The sequence below is a fragment of the Glossina fuscipes genome, unplaced genomic scaffold, assembly GCF_014805625.2.
Source record: "Glossina fuscipes isolate IAEA_lab_2018 unplaced genomic scaffold, Yale_Gfus_2 133, whole genome shotgun sequence".
In the NCBI taxonomy this organism is placed as follows: Eukaryota; Metazoa; Arthropoda; class Insecta; order Diptera; family Glossinidae; genus Glossina; species Glossina fuscipes.
The window spans coordinates 696003-708725 of NW_023998476.1; the positions used below are offsets into that span (position 1 = coordinate 696003).

Consider the following 12723-nt stretch of genomic DNA (forward strand, 5'->3'; position numbering starts at 1 on the left):
ACCAGAGCCAGAGCCGGAACCAGAGCCAGACAGCAAACCAAATAGTTTATTCAACTTTTAGTTTCTGACTACTAACGGTACGCATGTATGTGTATATAACATTAGAAAAGAATAAAACTGTAAAATCAATTTAATTACCGTCTCCGTTAGAATTACTCCAAAGATTATCAAGAATTGTGATTATTTTAATAAAACAGTTTCAAAGCTCCTCGCATCGCATACGTTTAACGACTAACAACTTATTGTTTTAAATATAGGAAAAATAAAAAAAAAAAAAACAAGAGATAGAAAGCGATCGACTAGGACCATTAGCATTTTCATCTTGAGATAGTTTCAATGTATTGAAATTTTTATATATTTGCATAAAATAAACGCGTTACTGTTGGGTGAACAACTTTTCTTATCGATCTCAATGTGTAGGATTCAATTAAACACGTAAGAAATAAGTTTCAAATTGTTCTCTCGGATTTTGTTACATCAAATATTCCAATAGCAGATCCATTGGCCGCCAGGTGGTCGAGAGATTCAAAGTGGGTTCAGAATTTTATGTTGTTCAAAAACGTAAACCTATTATAAGGTTTCAGATGTTGTTGTTGTTGGTAGCTGCACTACAGTAGATAAACTTACTTTAATCCTGCTTTACTAATAGGCATAACAACAAGAAAATACTGCAAAGCGACCAAGTCGATTATGTAGTTGTCGTAGTTTCTTATGTTTAGATGTGTTTATAGCTCGGTGTGTGCTATTTTTAATCGTCTTTTTATTTGTTTTAAACTTCTGGGATTGAGATATAGATTTTCTGGACTTGCAACAAATAGCAGATGGGCATCGTATACGTGTCAACAGACATGGTTTTTGTTATTTTATATAAAAACACAAACATCCGAAATCAATTTTTTATACGCGCATAACATTCACTCACAGTGGAAGAAGAACGTTAACGTGTTACTGACTTGAAGTGCGAGTTCAAGGGCGAATTTAACTGGTCTACCGATAGAATTCTTCAGATCTGGGCTCTAACGATTATACGTAAAATTCAAGGGCAACCTCTAAGGAAAACCGTTTGGGTGAAACGATGAGGTCATTACGATCATATTGAAGCAGATTTGAAGGATCTTGGCAGTTCTCCTATAAAATTGGTGGCGAGACGTTAAGGAAGTTTTTGACTGTTCGTATCAGTGTATTGAAGAATAAAAGAGAATTTTGCAAAAAAAAAGGGCTTCTCTTACCGGACAGTTATTGGCCGATCAAGATCTTCAACCTGTCCATCCGTCCTTGCCGAATTCCCTCATAAAATTTTATCATTATGTATGTGTAATTAGTTACCTAACTAATGTATTTGACTTTCTCAAGACGTTTCATTACGACCTAATTTCATATTACATGTACTCGAGGTCGACACCGCTAATTAGTTAATCACTGAAAAATATTTAAAGACTTGTCTTTTTGTGATATTTATTTACAGTGTTTTAAGCAATTGTTTGGTTTTTTATATTTGGGCAAACATTCAAAGCATTTTCGTTATAATTGAGAGCGTGGTAGTGGCTAGAAAGGATCCTAAGTGAGTAAGATGGATGCGTTTATGAGTAGAACCCGATCATCTCCACATCTGACCTAGGAGCTACCACTAGGAGTTCTAAAGAATGATTATGACCGGCTTAACTTTATCGACTTGGACGAGTTTGTTAATGGAAAAGATAAAAAAAAAAAAACAGAAGAATTTTATATTCTTCAAAATAAACGAGGGAATCTTGTGTGATATCTCAACAACAGATTGAATGTACTACGTTTTGAAAAGTTGTAAGGTACTATTTGGTCTTTACTGTAAAGTCATTGAAAAGTTAATAAAAACTTATGAACTCATTATCGATAATAATATGATAAGTAAAAGTTAAAAGAGAGAGATAATTTTTGGTTTAATTTCTGCTTTTCTCTTACTTCGTAGCATTTCGATTAATATATGAAAAGAAAATTGTTTAAAAACTTTCCGTTGTCTCTCGATTATATTCAAATGAATTTTATGATGTCGGTTTCGTTGCATTTACTAAACTAATCTCATTAAAATATATAATAATATCATCGCTTTTTATTACATAAGCTGACGTTTCCTTATTGGATTATTTGGTGAAACTATTTTAGTTGCAATTGTTCTTAAATATTTTAGAAGATGGGAATGCGAAGATTAGCTTCTGGAAATTTTATAAGGAACAACTTCATCATATTCATTGCTTCTTTTTCTTCTTCTTATTCCTCTTGAACATAACGCGAACATATTTAAGTTAACGGTTGTCACTGGCAGAGAAAACAGTCAGCTAACAAGAGTTTTCGCTTGTTTCGCTGCTTAAACTTGACAGCAGCAGCCAAAAGAATTCATGAATTTTCAACAATGAATTAATTAATGATTTCATTTAACGTAATGATTAAAATATTGAAATAGTTTGTAAAGAGACTTTTCAGAATATTTCACTTCTTCTTTAAACAGAAGAAAGAAAAATGAAAAATAATTCCAGCAAACTATTTTAATCTGTTCTCTTTTTTTTTTCCAACGATGTAAAATATTTAGAAATTCAAATATTCTTAATAAATATACCGAACTTGTGCGGATACATATTGCATACTACATACGCAATGTAACCGAGTAGACCTTTGAATCACGACTATCCAGTTTGTATTCGCGGGTTCTAATCTTAACGCATGAAAGTTTATGTACGATGTAGTTATAGCGAGTGCTCAGCTCATTGGGTACACACCCACTAGGCTCACTTCTTCTTGAGCGCCAAGGTATTACACGAGTAGGGAATATACCCTGTGTGATTAATATCAAAAAAAAAAAAATAAAAAAACAAAATATAAAGTAGGTAAGTGCTTAAGATGAGCTGCTATTATAGCAATCGCTCCTGAATCATTTCCTTTTCGCTTGACGTCGGTCCATGTGCTTACGTTCAACTCATAAGTCGCAATTTTCGAGATATTCTTATGAATAGGTTCAAAAATGTTTCTCCAAACTCCATTTTTCTTATAATGCTCTATTTTGAACCAAAGTTGATTATTAATATTTCTTGGCAAAAATTCAAAAATGGAAGAAACCAATTTGGCAATATATATTCAAGATATCCGATCGGACTATTTCTTGCGTACTTTTTGATAAAAGCTTTTTACAAAAAATAAATTCCCATCAGTATCATGGGTGTGACAGCGGCTGTTGAATAGCAGAGTAGGTAAAAGTTGTGACTATCAAGTCGGTGTTCGCGCCTTCAAATCACTTTTCGCGATTCTTTTTTTCTGACCATGACCGTATTATATGTATATGGGCCAGCCTCTGAAAGAAGCAAAAAGCTTACAACATGCATCGAAGATCTTTTAAAGAATATATATTCTTAATAACAACAAGAGATTCCAAATCTATCTCGTCGTAAATCTGCTTCTGCATTTAACTAAGCGTACCGCCATTATCCACCTCCGTCTTTCTGAAAATATGTAGATATTCGAAGACTTTTTTATTGCAATAATCCTGAATGTAAATTATTCCTTTCCGTTAGAGATTTAGTTACATAATCAACCGCGCAAAACTTTGCCCACAACTGGAAATATTTTAGAGGGCTTAGAATCACCTTTGACGGTAGTTTTAGGCCTAGTGATCTAACGGATAGTGTATTTTCTTTTTACGGTTTTTTTGGCTTTCTATTAATTTTCATGTTCAAAAGGAATAATCGCAATAAAATACTGTAGCATCAATTTTGCTGCATAGCAAAATTACCAAGTCACGAACACAACAAGCAGGCGAGCAAGGGCCTGTGATGCCTATGTGTTATTGTTCAAAATACGGTTATTAGAGCGATTTATGTAATAAACTCAACGTTTTTGGTCTAAAGTTTGCTCTTTGGATATTTACAATGATTGGTTAGGTCGTCCTTCGTTTTGAATAACTTATATCCGTGTACTTATAATACACCCTAGCTCCAGCACTACTTATGGCTACATAATATTTCACCTTTTTAAAGTTGCCATAAATCTTCTTCAAGGAAAATAATAACAAAAACGTATGTAACGGAAGATTCGTTGTTAACTACCATTTTATGTTTTTGTTGTCGTCTTTCTTTTACGTAGTTTTTATTTTAGTTGTTGTTATGTCCAAAAATTTATCGATGCCCTACACATGTTTTATTGATCATTTCTTCTTTTTTTTTTTTTTTTAATTTCAATTCGTATTTCAAAGACTTGTAGTTCTTTCCTTACAATGTTTTTGCTCCCTTTACTTGAATACATAAGAGTTTTTGCATTTAATCTCGTAAAAATATTGTCGCATGTATTAAAAAAACATACTATACATAGACATATGTACCTGATGGCAATATCCTTGTAGAACATTGAAAGAAAAAAAAAAAAAAGAGCATAAAAAGAACAACAACATGTCTGGCAATCTTTGATATCAACATCAGCAATAACGAAGAAAACTTGTTCATATAAAACAAAATGTAACAAACAAAAAAAAAAATAAATAAAACAACAAATAAAAGATAGAAAGCATATAAGAAGAGTTTAAAAAGGACTTTAGTTTAATAAGAGTAAATTTGTTTAAATCGAGCAAATTTGGAAGATTTTACGTTAGCACTTTAGATTATCCTTAGGTTATTAACAAATATGGAGAGGCTCTTTAAAAATTTATCGAAAGCAATAATAACAATGCGTAAATTGTACATTATCTAGGATTAATTACAAAGAAATTGTTTTCCATCATCCGAAAAAAAAATTAGAAGTAATATTGTACCCAAATCCAAGGATTAACAAGATGTGCTCTAAAGTGTTCACAATTTCTTCAGATTAGCACGCCTTCTGGAACGCAGTCATCAAGACGGGGCGCCTCTAGAATGGGCTACTATAGGAAAATCACGTAGGAAGAGGCTTCAGAAACCATTTATGTCTCTCTCGCATCAACTATAGTAGCCGAATTTACTTATAAGTCTTATAAGTGTGCCTCTTGATCTGATTGCTGTTTGTTGATATAACTAAATCAAAACAGTGTGAATCTTAACTGTGAGAACCACAATGAGACACGATTTTGGAAGTTACGTGTACTACGTATCTAGGTATTTAAGGACCGGTGTAGAAGTAAGACACATCTGACAAACCGGGCTACCTGAATAAGAAAAGTGACTCGAACTATGAGTTCAAGTCAGATCATCAACGCCAATAAAGATCAAAGCGGAAGTTAACCATAGTTAGTAGCAGTGATAACATCGCTCTACGGGCACATTTGATATGCTTGCTATAATACGTCTGTTGGATTGTCCAAAAAGCAAAGGCATCCTAGGCAATGAGCGAGTGGAAAGTCGCTTTGTAGTAAATAAAATAGTGATGAATTAATTAAATAATAAGTGAAATTTACACAAGAACCACAGAAGCGTAAGAGGATACGCGTCTTAAGCGAGCACAGAATAGCGTAACTTACTAATAACAATTTCTCTTATTTTAATAGGATAACATAAAAATATGCGTCGCTTATTCGTAAGTAAGGCGTTGTATAGAAAGTGGTCCGATCCGAACCAATCGACACGCGCCACTAGAAGAATTGTAAAAATTTCCTCCTGTAAATTGAATAAAAGCGTGCAGATGGGCAGAGGTATTCGACTTTATAAGGATCGCCTACGACGTTATTCCCTGTTTTTTGTAATTGATAATATTTCGCAGCCAACTGGTTTTGGTTCCTAGTTTGCAGGTAAGACGAATTTCTCGAATTATTCAAGCCAATGCCTTTTCTTAGCTGCTCTACGTGTGATTTGCTTTTACGTTCAAATTAAACCGACTGCATTTTTCCCTATTTTCTAATGAATACAGTACGGTGGAGTCTGTACTTCTAGGAGGCATACGTATGATCCTTTCCACTTTCTTTAGTGTCTTTAGCCTCCCGGTCTTGCTGGAGATTAGGGGAAAAAGTTCTCCTTTCTTTCTACGCTACTCTACTATGAAGGTGACGCTACGTACTTTACATGTGTACTGATAGGGTAGACATGAAGCGAACTATGAGAAAAATTTCTTTGAGTTCATTTAAGATGTACGGGAAAAGACAGTGATGATCGGTAGGTCAAAACCGTATGGTAAATCCAGTGAAGTGTAGCTGCATACTGTCTATAGCATTATCAAGGACTTTACCTAATAGCTTCAGCTTCAACCAGAGTGCCAGGTAGCATCCGGGTGCCAGGTGTTCAATGTGAATGTGTTCAGCTTTCTTGCCGTTGTGTTAGAGTTGCTCCTTGTTTTCTTTACAATTTCTTTCGACGAACTGCGGTTACTCCAAAAACAAGCCATCTGCATTTTCAGTAGCGTCATATTAAGTTAAGCTTACTTGGTTGAAATTCTGATTGTGGTTAAATATCGGAGTAAACTACACCACATATAGCGGAATTTTTTTGGCTGAGCAATCTTGATCTAAAATCGTAAAGTTTAGCAAGAACGCATGGCTTATTTCCTTATATTGAGTGAACGTCTAATTTCGTCGCAAAATTGCAACAAATTGTCATTTTCACAATCCGTTCAGCACAACTTTCGGACATAAAATATCTCATTCAAGACGAAATTTTTGGCGAGGTTGAAAAGAAAGGTCGTAGAAGTGCGACGTATAAGACTTTTACGAAGGGGCCAAAATCTTTGATGGCTTTGATGGATGCTGCGAAGAAAATCCTCAGTAAAGGGGGCCTCTAAAGAATTATATATCTCCTAATTTTCGAAAGTTCTTGTGAAAATTTCATTCGGCATCCTGCTCGTAGCTCGTTTGGTCCATTCAAGCCTTATAGGGAAGGAATCAATTCCTCAACAGAACTCAATTCTTCAACAGAAATAAATTTCCTCAACTTCGATCGTCTTGCGATGGCTGTAGGCATCATCCATAACCTTAATACCATATTCATTCGTAATATTTGTTTACATAAAATTTATTCAAATTTAGCTACGGTCGCATACATAGACACATGAATTTCGCTCTTCTTGTACATTTGTTTTTGACAAATAGAAAGAGATGAATGAACTGTATTCTGAAAGCTTTCGTGAGACAAATTTTCATATTTTACGAAACAAAGAAAAGAATGAAGTATTTATTTGCGTGTGCGTGACTGTGTGTGAATGTTTCTTACACATTTAAATATTTACATCTTGAGAACAAGAAAATAATCACTTGCACTTAAAATTACGTATAAATATGTAATGATTTTTGAGAATGTGTGTGTAAACAAATTTGTACTCAAGCTTAAAGTGACATGACATTGCGAACCATTGTCATGAATACACATACAAACAGTCAAGCAGGCTTACATAAATCCATATTAATTGATGTGTATGTATGTAGACAAGCAGTTCTCTGTTCTCTCTAATTTGCTTAGTTGCTACTTACGCACACACATTATGCATCTATTTTGAATAGCTATTTATCTTTTAGTTAAGTTTGCTCTCCTAACACAGCGAGATGAGAGCGCTTTAGAGAATATTTATATAAGTATGTATTTATTTGGCTAAATGGGTGCCTTTATTACAAGGCTGTGTCCATGTGTAGGGACAATTTAGAAGCCGGTTTTTTCACATCAATCCACAAAGGATAGACAGGTAATAGTTTACGTTGTTTGTCCATCGGTAGATTGGCTACGCACGACAAAGAAATCGGACTTTGTCTATTCAGTATTCTGAACAGTGGGTGTGTCATTGCAAACCTGTGTCTATGTGTAGAGACAGTTAGCGAGCAGGGTTTTCCAAATTCATCCACAGGGGATAAATAGGTAATAGTTTACATTGTCAGTCGGTTGTTAGACTGACTATGCAACAGAGAATTCGGGCTTTGCTTGTTATGAATTATTTTGGTAACTTGGTGTGTCACTGCAAGGCTGTCTGGGTCTATGTGTAGCGACTATTTGTTAGCAAGATTTTCCATATTCACCCATTAGCAGTTAATAGTTTACTTCGTGAGCAATTCAGTGGATTGACTATGCGACAACGAATCTGCACTTCATCTATTTACAGTTTACGGGTATTCTCCGTGTCATGTTCCTTTTTATTCCTTTTACTATTTACTTTAAGTACAACGTCATTATGTCAAGAAAGTCTTAAGAAGTACTTTGATGAAAATTTTATTAAAAGGCACTGTAGTCCTTTAACCGTTAAATTTCGAAGACGACAATTTTTTCTTTTTTAGCCAACTAGAATATTTAATTTATTTATCAAATGTTTTCTTTTGCTGTGTTTCTTTTGTGTTTTAATTTGAAAGTTTTTTAATCTTCTATGGTGTCTTCCTTTGAAATCATTAATTCAAGGCTCAGACAATAATGATAAGCAAATAATAATTTAATGAATCTCACTCCATTAACGTCACTGGTTACTTTCTGGCTTATTGTCGTCGTCGTTACTTTTTTATAACGAAGAAAATTTTTTCATTATTTATTTATGCGGATCTGATTTAAAAACAATTTCGTCATTTAATTGCTGTTGTAATGCAAAAAAAAAAGCAACTGAAAAAATGTATTTTTATACCTCCTATCTATCATTATCATCGGATCGTAGCAACTTTTACATATATTAGAAAAGTATTGTTTAATGACATGTTGTACTACTCGTCGTGGACTACTTGAAAAAGAGTATCATAGCAATAATAGAACTATTGTTTCTTTTATCATTGTCGCACCAAGTACTCGAAAATGAAGTAAACGCTCTCAGGATAGGTATGTGATAATTAATATTTTACTTTAACGTAATAACTGCACTAAGGAAGATAGAAACGACACTTGAATAACGGAATTCTTTCTTAATTAAGTAAAATATACAATATGGAAAGACTGTGAAAAAGTTTACAGTCGCTAGTGTAGATTACATATCAGTAAGGCTTGCTATATATTTGTGTTTCCTTACAAAGACGATCATTGAAAGTTAGCGTATGTGCCAGCTTACAACTGAAAATCGGTGTAGAAAATATCATAACACATGTAGGTTTATGTGTTTTTCGTTGATACATTCTTCCTCCAATTGGCTACTGTGGCGGTTTTGTTTACCCTTCTGTTTGTATTTTTCACTGTTCATCCATCCGTACGTCCGTCTTTATGACATCTTCTCACACACTTTTCCGTAGGATGAATGCATATATATTTTATCAATATCAAAACCTGAATCGATTTAAGTAAGTCAATCCGTACATATTTTGTCTGTCTCACCGCTTGTGGACAACATTCTGTTGGCAGGAAAATGAAGACATCGAACTCAAGTTTACCACAAACATTAGAAGTTTTCGATTAGAAGCATCGCTGAAAAGACACGCCTCCCCCTCCCCTTCGCCCATTCCAATAGAATATAAAATATTCAAAAGAAAAAGTTTTTCTCCTCTTTTGTTATTAACTACAGCGGATACAGCGATTAATATGTAAGGACAAACCTCTGTCTGCATAAAACGAAAAAACATCGTCCGAAACTAATCAATATTAAAGAGCACCGATTTTATTCTATTCGTTTTTTTTTTTTTTTATAGATAAACGTAGGCATAGAAGATTCGGCCACAATCGCATATAAGTTTGATATCTGCTTTTTGTTTGCTGGAGTAAGCAACAGTGGAAGTTATTTTTTCATTTTTATGCGTTATAAACAATTAATTAGATTTTTAAATTTTATTTTCTACTATTTTATATTTGACTCTTAAAGGCACATAAATTATGTTACGACTATAGCTGTTTAGTTCGAGTAGGAACCCCTTTATGTTAATACGACGCATATTTACCTCTCTGAATAGAGGGTCATTTACTTATCGCTCAGTGCGATACTGGAACGTTTTATCTGGAAATTTAAAACACCTCAGGGCTCTTTGATAATCTTTGAAATGATGTTGGTTCCATTTTTAAACAGATAAACTTTTTCTGATTCCCGCTGTTGGCGATTGCTATGATTAGTTAGATTGCTATACTTAGGTAGGTGGTTACTTGAATAGTCTTTTAGTTCTCTCCCCTCAGATATTTTATAATTAATATAACTATATGTATTGGGCTACGATTGTATAGCTGCAAATAAGTAAATTGAAGAGAACAAAAATTGGAAACAATCACAAACAGTTTAAAGCGCTTAAATTCGACAATGAAACCTGGTTGGAAATCCGTCGCTATACAAAATTAAGCAAAGTCATTTAAAACATTTTTGACTGATGAATTAATTTTTTATTATTTATTTACTTTTATACCCAAAACCGCTTGTAGTAAAGTTGGTGCAACATCTAGAAATACTTGAGATAGAAGAAAAGTTTATTATGTTAATCGATTCTTACTTTCAAAAGATTTCTGGCTAAATTTCCGTCTATCCGCATGTTCGTATGTCGATATGTCCATGCGTTTACATCTTCGCATATCCATGTGATGCAGTTTTCCCATTTCCCCACGTTCATCTGTCCTCACGTTCGTATAAGCATATGTCCGTGTGTCCAAATGTTTGCATATTTGGAGGTCCTTCTGTCCGCCTTCTCATTTCTCCGATATACGTTCGTCTGTCCGAATGTTCGCTTATCCATAAATCCTACTGTCTGCAAGTCTTTCTGCCCCTTTTTCTTTTTGTCCGTACTTCCGCAGACTCTTCTGTCCTTCTGCCCGTATGCTTCATCTGTATGCTTGCCGATATCTGTCTGTCCAGTACCAATGAATTCACCTTCAAAAAAGTAAGCCTTTGTGTCATCAAGCGGTATAAAGAAAATAATAATTGTCTTGTAACGTTACCGTGGTGTTTCTTCTCTTGTAAGGATTCCTTAAAAACGTTTGTGTGCCAAAAACTTCCAGTTTTTGATGTTTCAATGCATTGGTTGATATGGTGCGCAGCATTTAATAGCTGGCCGCTCATCATTGCCATGTCGTATCAAAGGCTTTTGAAAGATTTTTGTATAGTTTATGAAGTAAACCTTGAAACAACTTATCTCATTTTACGTGATTGATTAAAGTTTTATTAAATTTTGAAACTATTATACATTAACTTACATTTATTTTTCAATTATTTTATATGAAACTGCATTGAATCATTTTTAATTTGTGCTTAATCATAGGTTAATTTAGTATTTCAATATGAAATTATTTTTATTTGTGTGGAGATAGCGCAACATTACGTTATTCATCTTCATGGTAACCAAAGTTTCAATGGTTTTATATGAAATGTTTTTTTATAAAACCAAAAACGTTTGTTAAAAAAAAAAAAACAAAAACTGGGTTAAGTTGTTTAGGGCTTACATAAGAATCGCTAAAAGCGATACATGAGTTGTGAGAAAGCCTTCTATTGGTTTGAAATATAAAAGCTTTGCAGTCAGATATGCAGATGATTTGATTGCTTCTTTATATTCGGAGCGAAAAACTAGAGAGGATATTCTAAAAACAATTGTGATTGAATTTTTGTGTCATTTAAATTGTTAATTGTTACAAGCTCCAGCGATCACTTGCTGCATATAAGGCATGAAAAGGAACATCAAATGTAGGCCAAGAAACATCAAAATTTTAATTTATTTATCGTTTTAGTCACTTTTAAAGATTTCAAGTATTAGCGGACGGACGGACGGACGGACAAACAAAAAGATTAAGATTTTAAGTTTATATATATTATTAATAACATTATTGGATAATAATTCTCGACGTTACAAATAATTTAACCCATTTAATAGACTCTTGCTCCGATGGCTTATTCTTCGAAAAAAAGAAAACAAAATAAATAAAAATAAAGATGAACGATGGGAAAAAGCACATAATCCACACACACAAAGTTGGAGAATATCTACTCACAGTGCAAACATTTTGAAGGAAAAATATTCAATATTTGCTGGAAATTTTGTGCTTTCAAAAAAAAAAAAAAAAAAAAAAAACAAAAAGAAAGGAAACGGAAGAATGCTGCGTACATGTTAAGCACATATAACTATATAAACTAACATGAACGTACAAATATACATATTCAACAGTCAACAGCTAACAGCAATAAGTGGATGAATGAGCATTATTGGTGGGTTTTCCTTTTTTTTTTGTATGGGAAAACTATGCATATATATGTGTATGTATACGCAATGTATAGGAATATATACACATGTAACATAACTATGGCATAGAAGTTACAGAGTAGAAAAGAAAAGATTTTATATTCGTATATGACGTATATATATATATATATATATATATATGTGTGTGTGTGTGCATATTATTATGTTTGTAATTCAATCCGTTAAACGATACAAAGTCAACAAAAATCTGTAAAGGAAAAAGAAAAATGAAAAGTTTTTGAAAGTTGAACATGATCCTTGCTTGCATTCGTTCTGCATCGTATGTATTTCTAGTGAATATTGCAGTGCGATATGCATGTCTGCAAGCAATATGCTAGAATTAATAATTCTTATGAAAAGTTTATTTTGAAAATTATTTTTAAAGACTAACTACAAATTATTTTGATCAAAATAATAAAAATCGAGAAAATATTTTTTTCAATTTTAATTCAAGACGAAATTTTTCTTTTTCCTCCTGGACGTATTTTACTTATGTGTGAATTACTTAAAGTGCACATACATATGTTTGTTAGTCCGCTAATCGAGATCACATTTATAATTTGGACAGATTGCCCAGAAAAACAGACATTTAATTTTAAATATTTTATTACTTTTTTATATTCGTTCTCAGATTAAGATTTAAAAGTAAGGAACTCTAACTCCATTACATTAGACGAAGTTTTTCTTTTCACTTGAACTTACCGATTACG

The 12723-nt window shown here is 33.2% G+C and overlaps 1 protein-coding gene across 1 annotated transcript in view; it reads left to right on the forward strand.

Annotated features, from left to right (window-relative positions):
* LOC119641003 (protein TsetseEP-like) overlaps window positions 1-12723 on the forward strand; it is a 39254-nt gene that overhangs the window by 1216 nt on the left and 25315 nt on the right. The window lies entirely within an intron of this gene.